This window comes from Ornithorhynchus anatinus, chromosome 17 (assembly GCF_004115215.2).
Source record: "Ornithorhynchus anatinus isolate Pmale09 chromosome 17, mOrnAna1.pri.v4, whole genome shotgun sequence".
Lineage (NCBI taxonomy): Eukaryota > Metazoa > Chordata > Mammalia > Monotremata > Ornithorhynchidae > Ornithorhynchus > Ornithorhynchus anatinus.
In genome coordinates this window covers 18,950,800-18,958,369 of record NC_041744.1, presented here as the reverse complement: position 1 = coordinate 18,958,369, position 7,570 = coordinate 18,950,800, and the positions used below count along the sequence as shown (strand labels likewise).

The following is a 7,570-nucleotide window of genomic DNA, read 5'->3' as shown; positions in this document are numbered from 1 at the left end:
TTGGTGTCTTTTGTCAGTGAGGTCATCGTGGCTGCCCCAGTCCCAAACAAGGTTCTCAAACAAAATTCACTTTACATGGCAATGAAGTCGTAGCCTCAGGCCTATGACCCCGAATGAAAGCTTCTATCCTGGAAAATATTTTTTCCCCGAAGTTCCTCACATCATTTTCCTGAGCTCTGAGAATTGAACGGTAAAGGTGTGACGAGCTTTAAACACCAGTTTCTCCAGTAATAAATGAGCCATCTGTCATTTCTGTCCCCTTAAAAGGCTACATCTAAGCTCTCTCTCATCCTCCCTTTCACTCAACTGTGAGCCATATTAGCAGTCACTAGTAATTTAGGAGTCTAAAAGGATTATCTAAATCTCTCAAAGTGTGGGCCAGTGGAAAAACTCTGGAGTTGGGAATCCAGTGACCTGAGTTCCCAGTTCTGCCCCTGGGCTGTTGTGGTGGGACCTTGGGCAGGTCAACCTCTTTGTGCCTCAGTTTCCTCCCCAGAAAAATGAGGATGAGGTTTATGCTCTCCCTCCCTCATAGGTCGCTGGCCCTGTGGGGTCCGGGGTTTGCATCCGATTTGATTGTTTTACTCCCACAGTCCGGAAGCAGTGTTGCCTAGCGGATAGAGTGTGGGCCTGGGAGTCTGAAGGACCTGGGTTCTAATCACTTCATTTCCCTGTGATTCAGTTATCTCACCCATAAAATGAGGACTGAGACTGTGAACCCTCTGTGGGACAGGGATGGGGTCCAGGCTGATTTACTTCTACCCACCCCAGCTTTTAGTAGAGTGCTTGGCACATGGTAAGTACTTAAAAATTCCACAACTACTATTATTATTATATGGTAATTATTTAGGGCTTACTACGTGCCAGGCAGTTTACTAAGCTCTGGGTTAGATACAAGCTAATCAAGTAGGACACAGTCCATGTCCCCCATGGGGCTCACAGTCCTATTCCCCTCTTTACAGATGGGATAACTGAGGCACGGAAAAACTAAGTGACTTGCCCAAGGTCACACAGCAGGCTAGTGATGAAGCACTTAAGTACCATTTTGGTTTTTTTTTTTTTTTTTTAAATGGTAGCACAGCTCAAGGAATAACAGGTCAACAGGGATGAAAGAGTCCCATAAATATCTTTCCAACCTTGAAATTCCTCACAGAAGAGCTTTTATTCCTTCTCCATTCTCCATTCCAACTCGCTCCTTCCACTCCCAATTGTATTAAATTAAAAATCGCCACCATGCCCGTTGTGACTAGATTCTGGACTATAAATTGAGTTCATTTTGGTAATAGGTAGCATTCCATCTTGCATTCTAATAGGGGATTTAACATGCTGGACACCCTTCGTCACTAAGTCGGGTTTTCATATTGCAATTCCAAAGCATCAGAATGATGGAGAACAAATGTGGAATTACAAATTAGGCTTATTTTACACTTCTCTGGAAAGGTGGCAGATTAGAGCACTTTCCAGTTCGCCTCAAGAAACATTTTTTCAGGGTGTGATAGGCTGTAAACCCCCATTTTCCCACATCCTTAGACGTGAGCGCCATGTGGGACAGAGACTGTATGCGACCTGAACATCTTTCAGATAACACAAGGCTTAGTATGGTGTTTGGCACACAGTAAGCGCTCAATAAATACCACAGACGGTTCATACCGAATATCCCCAGATGCTCTTTCCACTCAATTAAAGAGCAAACTCTCCAGAGTTACTCTTAAGAATGTGGCATCATCCAGATGAGAGGGTTGAGGTGACAGTGGGAAACTTTTCCCAAGTTTTGAAAGAATTGTTATCTCTTCAGGGCCATCTGCCAGCTCAGTGGCTGTTATTCTCCTTCGTTTAACAAACTGTTCGCCAAGGACTACTTATTTACGACGCCTGGCAAGAAAGTGAAAGTTGCGGAACTCCTCTGGTCTGCAGCTAACATTTGTCTCCTCGAGGTTCCGAGGGGTGATTTTCCTACGCCAAGGTAGCCCAGCGACCCGTGGTGAAATAACAAATTCTCATTTCCAATTTGGATGGAAATGTTTCCCAGGAATTCGAATATTCTGGGTGGAGTAAAAATCAAATCAGACTTCCAGATGACCTCCAGGTGTGATCTCGCCAGCTTTACGTCATAGATTTTTTGAAATGATACACCCATTCAGGTGAAATTTCAGAAGCATATCAACTGTCTTAATATGTTGTCTACCAAATCTGACTCCCGAGGGCTTAGCACAGTGCTCTGCACACAGTAAGGGCCCAATGAATACGATTGATCGGTCGACTGATCGATCTGCGGTATAGTATTCAGAAAGCCTTTATGGAAACCAGCTCCGGAGAAATTAGACAACCATGCTTGCCTGTCTTCTCCGCTGTTTTTATTCTGTTTATTTGGTAACGACTCCCTCCGCCTTTTGAGATAAGTGTTTACTCACATGATCGTTCTCCTTTGGGTTAGGGGAGTCTGAGAAATGCCCCAGGCTATTTTCAAGAGGTTAATTTATTTTGTGGCAAGAAATCAGCCATTCAGAAATAGCTGTGAAGTGGAAATAACTCAAGATTTTCATTAACAAACATATATTCTTCTATTCGTTATACTGATATCAAGATTTAAAACCTGGGTCTTACACAGTCAACTGCTTCTGATTTGGTTTGGTTTTCCCCGCCGCCCAAAATTTTTGTCTTAGGTTGGTTTCCTTCTTAAGGTTTGATCCATTTTAAATATGCGTATTTCGAGCTGAATATTCATAATGCATATTTTAATGTTCATTTTAGATCATTTGCTAGAGCTTTCAATCTTCAAACCCATTTTCTAAGACTGATTTTTTTTTTTACCATATCTTTAATTTCGTGTGGCTTATGAATTAATCATATCCTGTTGTTAGGCTCACAGTTGCAGGAGGTGAAAGCAACCACGAAAAATATGCTGACCCACTTCTGGGTTCGATGCAAAGAAAATCATAATTTCTGTTGCAGTAGGCTTCTTTTCTTTGGGATATACGGTTGCCCTTTGTGTTCGGAGAAGATGCCACTTGGAGTGAATTTAACCTTTCAGTACATGTACGAGAAGTAGCATATTGTAGGGATAGAGCACAGGCCTGGGAGTCTGAGGACTGTTTTGTTCTGTTTTTAATGGTATTTATTGAGTGCTTACTGTGTGCAGAGCACTGTACTAAGTGCTTGGGACATGACAACAAGCAATAGACACTTTCCTGCCCACAGCGAGGACCTGGGTTCTCGTTCCGACTCTGCCGCTTGTCTGATGCGTGACCTTGAGCGAGTCCCTTCACTTCTCCGGGCCTCATCTACCTCATCTGTAAAATGGGGATTAAGACTGTGAGTTCCATGTGGGGCGTGGACTGTGTCCTACCTGATTAGCCATTAAAAATGAATAAAAATATGTGGCGCAAAAAGGCCGATGAGATGACCCACAGTCCCGGCCGCATCGGACACCCAAGAGGGTTGTCACAGGTTGTGTTGTCGTGGTTAATATTTGCAGCGCAGGAGCCATTTTCTCCTTACGCCTCGATCGATGGATCGTATCTACTGAGCGCTTACGATGTGCTGAACACTGTACTAAATGCTTGGGAGAGCTTCCTGGTCTTTCCATGAAAAACTTTTATTCAAAGACAACTCCTCCCTTCTGGAAGGCAGGTATGTTGTGTAGGTCTGTCCTCCTCAAATGACTCCCACTTTGCAGTGAAACCGCAGCGTTGTCTGAGACAAGAACAGAGCCTCTTCAGGATGGATCTTCTTGAAATCGTGGCCATTTATCTCCTTGAAGGAACTGGAGGAAGGGGAAATATCTTTAACGGGTTCCCACCCCGTCAGAGGACATCCCCGCCTAACCCCTCATTTCCTCGTCTCCCGCTGGCTTCTGCGTCACCCTTGTTCTTGGATTTGAGCCCTTTATTCACCCCTCCCTCAGCCCCACAGCCATTATGAGCATCTCCGCAATTTATTTACTCATACCGATATCCGTCTCCACCTCTAGATTGTGACCTCGTCGTGGGCAGGGAACGTGTCTACCAACTCAATTCCATTATGCTCTCCCAAGTGCTCAGCACAGTGCTTTGCACACAGAAAGCACTCGAAAAACATTAATCCGTCGGTCAGGATGAGGGATTCCCATTAGCAAAGACGAGGTCCACATAAAAGAAACAGCCTCACTCGGTTGCTGAAGAACCTTCGGATTTGGTTCCCACGGGAAGTGACCCGTGAGACCAGAAATGTCGTTAGAGGTAAGATTCTCTGATCCTCATTCGATTACAATGATAATGAGGGTATTTGTTGAGCGCTTATTCTGTGCCAAGCACTGTTCTAAGCACTGGGGTAGGTACAAGCAAATCAGGTTGTCCCACTTGGGACTCCCAATCTTAATCCCCATTTTACAGATGAGGTAACTGAGGCACAGAGAAGTGAAATGACTTGCCCAAGGTCACACAGCAGACAAGTGGCGGAGCTGGGATTAGAACCCCTATCCCCTGACCCCCAAACCCGTGCGCTTGCCATCAAGCCATGCTCCCGCTCACTATGAATCCCTGTTCTTGGTTTTTCTCCCCACAGTAACCTATTCGCCTACACGTTCTTGCGTATGCATCACAAGCGTGGCTGGGTATAGCGTTGCCCTCACACTGTGAGCTCCATATGCCAGGGACCGTGCTCACCCTGCTTAACTTGTATCTACCCAGGCCTTAGAACAATATTTGACAGATACAAAGTGTTTAAAAAATTCAATAATAATGATCACCGTAATAATAATCCGGCGGTGTGTCTGGAGAAAAAGCATAATGAGGAAGGTGGTGACCCGGGCTTATCATGCGGTTAGTTAGATCCCAGGCCCGTGATGTATCTACTAGACCACGCTGAGCAGATGCACGTGACCTCGTATTCCAAGGCTATAATCCTGTACCTTTTCCTTGCCCAAAATTGGGGTAATAATCACAGCGGTACTTGTAAAGCACTTACTGCGTGCCAAGCACTGTTCTAAGCTCTGGGTTAGATATAAGTTCATCAGGTTGGACAGAGTCCCCGACCCACCGAGGGCTCACACTCGTCTCCGTTTTAGGGTTGAGGTAACTGAGGCACAGAGAAGTGAAGTGACTTGGCCAAAGTCACCCAACAGCCTTGGGGCGGAGACAGGATTAGAACTCAGGTCCTTCCGACTCCCAGGTCGGCACTATCCACACGGAGCCATGCTGCTTCTTGGGATGAGGAAGGGAGGGATGAAAGGACTTGGAGAGGATTCAAAATAGCCAATTTACCTTACTGTTTACACTCCCCCAAACACTAGAGATCAGGGCTCAGCACACTGAATGCCACTGATCAAGAAGATCAGCAAACGGATATTTCCTAAAAGAGACCCCAGTTGAGACGAATATCACAGTATCCTTCTGCATCCAATTTCCAGGAATTTGAAGAAACATCACTTAAACTTCGCCTCCCCATACATTTTTATCCTCCGTGCCAAGTCTTTGTCGAACCGCTCAATAGCCGATGCGATCTTATGGAAATAGGTTTGATGAGAAAAATCAGAAGAAGAACGGGAACTGTCATGGCCAGCTAATATATGTGCGGGAGGGAATTAAAAATAAGCAGCTAGAATAGATACAGGACCATTTCACCTTGAAAGAGATTTATCTTTCAGGACGAGTCGATGAGTTGGAAGCTATTGAATATAAGGAATCCATTTGCGCGTACTCCATTTTGATGAGTTTACCGCCTGTGAGTCTCATTTCTCTCGAACTCTACCTTAAATGGTGATAGAGTAGTAATGTTATTTATTAAGCATCTACCGATTACAATGCGCTCTGCTCTAGGAAAAGAGCCACAGAAGGATATGTTGCCCGCTTATTGTATTCTCCCAAGCGCTTAGTACGGTGCTTTGCACACAGTACGCGTTCAATAAATACGATCGAAGGGAGAAGGGAGTGGAAGAGAAAGAAAGGGTGGGGGGGAAGGTTACCTTATACGGTAATTCCTAAGAACCATTAACCTTTCATTAGGCCACGTCCTGCCTCCGATCCGTCTTACTTTAATGTATCTGAAGAGAAAAATCGCAGCACACACCATGCTTCTCCTGGGAAGAATGCGCGGGGGTGAGAACTTGGCAATTGGGTTATAATACTCCGACCTGCAGGTGAAATTGAATGGAAAAGGTTTGTAATATCCTTAGGCATTAGTCAGATTGAAACATTTTCTTTCCACCTCTCGCCCCTTTAACTGTTAGCCGTCCATACGGTAGTGGTTATTTCTTGGCGACTGAGAAAAATATCTGTTAATGACATCGTCTGTGCTTTTCCTTGACGGGCTCCCAAGCGATAGCGTGCTTATTAAATAAAAGCTATCGGTCTATCCTTTCAAATTAGCTGAAATCAAAGGGAGAGCAAGCCTACTGTCTTCCCCGTCTCTTCTGTGGAAAGTTAGACAGGCTGTAATCGTTCCAGTTATATTGTTTTGAAAATCATTTACAGTAGGAGCCCCAAGTGGGGCAGGGATGGTGTCTGATCTAATTTCCTCTATCTACCACAGGACTTAGTTTAGTGCTCGGACATATTAAGGCCTTGATGAATCCTAAAAACCAAACTGCTAGCCAGCAATCAATGCCATTTATTGAGCTCAGAGTGCAGAGCGCTGTATAAATCATTCATATTTATTGATCACTTACTGTGCAGAGCACTGTATTAAGCACTCGGGAGAGGACATTGTAAGAAATGAAGACGCATTCCCTGCCCACAAGGAGTTTAGAGTCGAGAGGGAAGTGCTAAATTCTGGGAATAATAATAATTAGCATTATTACCATTGTGGATCGATGTGCTGGGCACTGCCCTGAGTGCTTGGGTAGGTAGAAGATGTTGAGGCTGGACACAGCCCCTGTACCACATGGAGCTCATAATATAAGTAGAGGGAGTAATAATAATAATTATGGCATTTGTTAAGCGTTTACTATGCGACGAGCGCTGTTTTAAGCGCTGAGATAGATACAAGGTACGCAGGTTGTTCCCTGTCGGGCTCACACTCTTAATCCCCATTTTACAGATGAAGTAACAGGCCCAGAGAAGTGAAGTGGCTTGCCCAGCGTCACAAGCAGACAAGTGGCAGAGTCGGGATTAGAACCCAAGACCTCTGACTCCAGAACCCCGGGCTCCAGCCACTAAGCCTAGCGGCTTCATCAAACGAGTGGGGTTTATTTTTGAGCTGGGTGTGTTTGAGACGGGAAAGTCTCCAAGGGCGGGAATCATGCCTACAAACTCCACAGTGCTCCTCCAAGGGCTAATAGAGTGTCTCCATCCAGAAAAAGAACTTTAAAAATATGATTGTCTGATGGAGTCATTGGCTTACTCCGTTGTGGAAAGAGCCCGGGCTTGGGAGTCAGGGGTCATGGGTTCAAATCCCGGCTCTGCCACTTGGCCGCTGAGGGACTGTGGGCACATTACTTCACTTCTCCGTGCCTCAGTTACCTCATCTGGAAAATGGAGATTAAGCCTGTAAGCCTCACGTGGGACAACCCGATTACCCCGTTTCTACCCCAGCGCTTAGAACAGTGCTCCGCATATAGTAAGCGCTTAACAAATACCAATATTATTATTATTAC

At 45.1% G+C, this 7,570-nt stretch overlaps 1 long non-coding RNA gene across 1 annotated transcript; it reads left to right on the top strand.

Moving 5' to 3' along the window:
- Positions 1-4,065: 4,065 nt before the first annotated feature.
- On the top strand, positions 4,066-6,123 carry LOC114817677. Its single transcript, XR_003765533.2, has 3 exons — positions 4,066-4,217; positions 5,277-5,700; positions 5,982-6,123. It is a non-coding gene; the product is annotated as an uncharacterized LOC114817677 (long non-coding RNA).
- Positions 6,124-7,570: the final 1,447 nt, after the last annotated feature.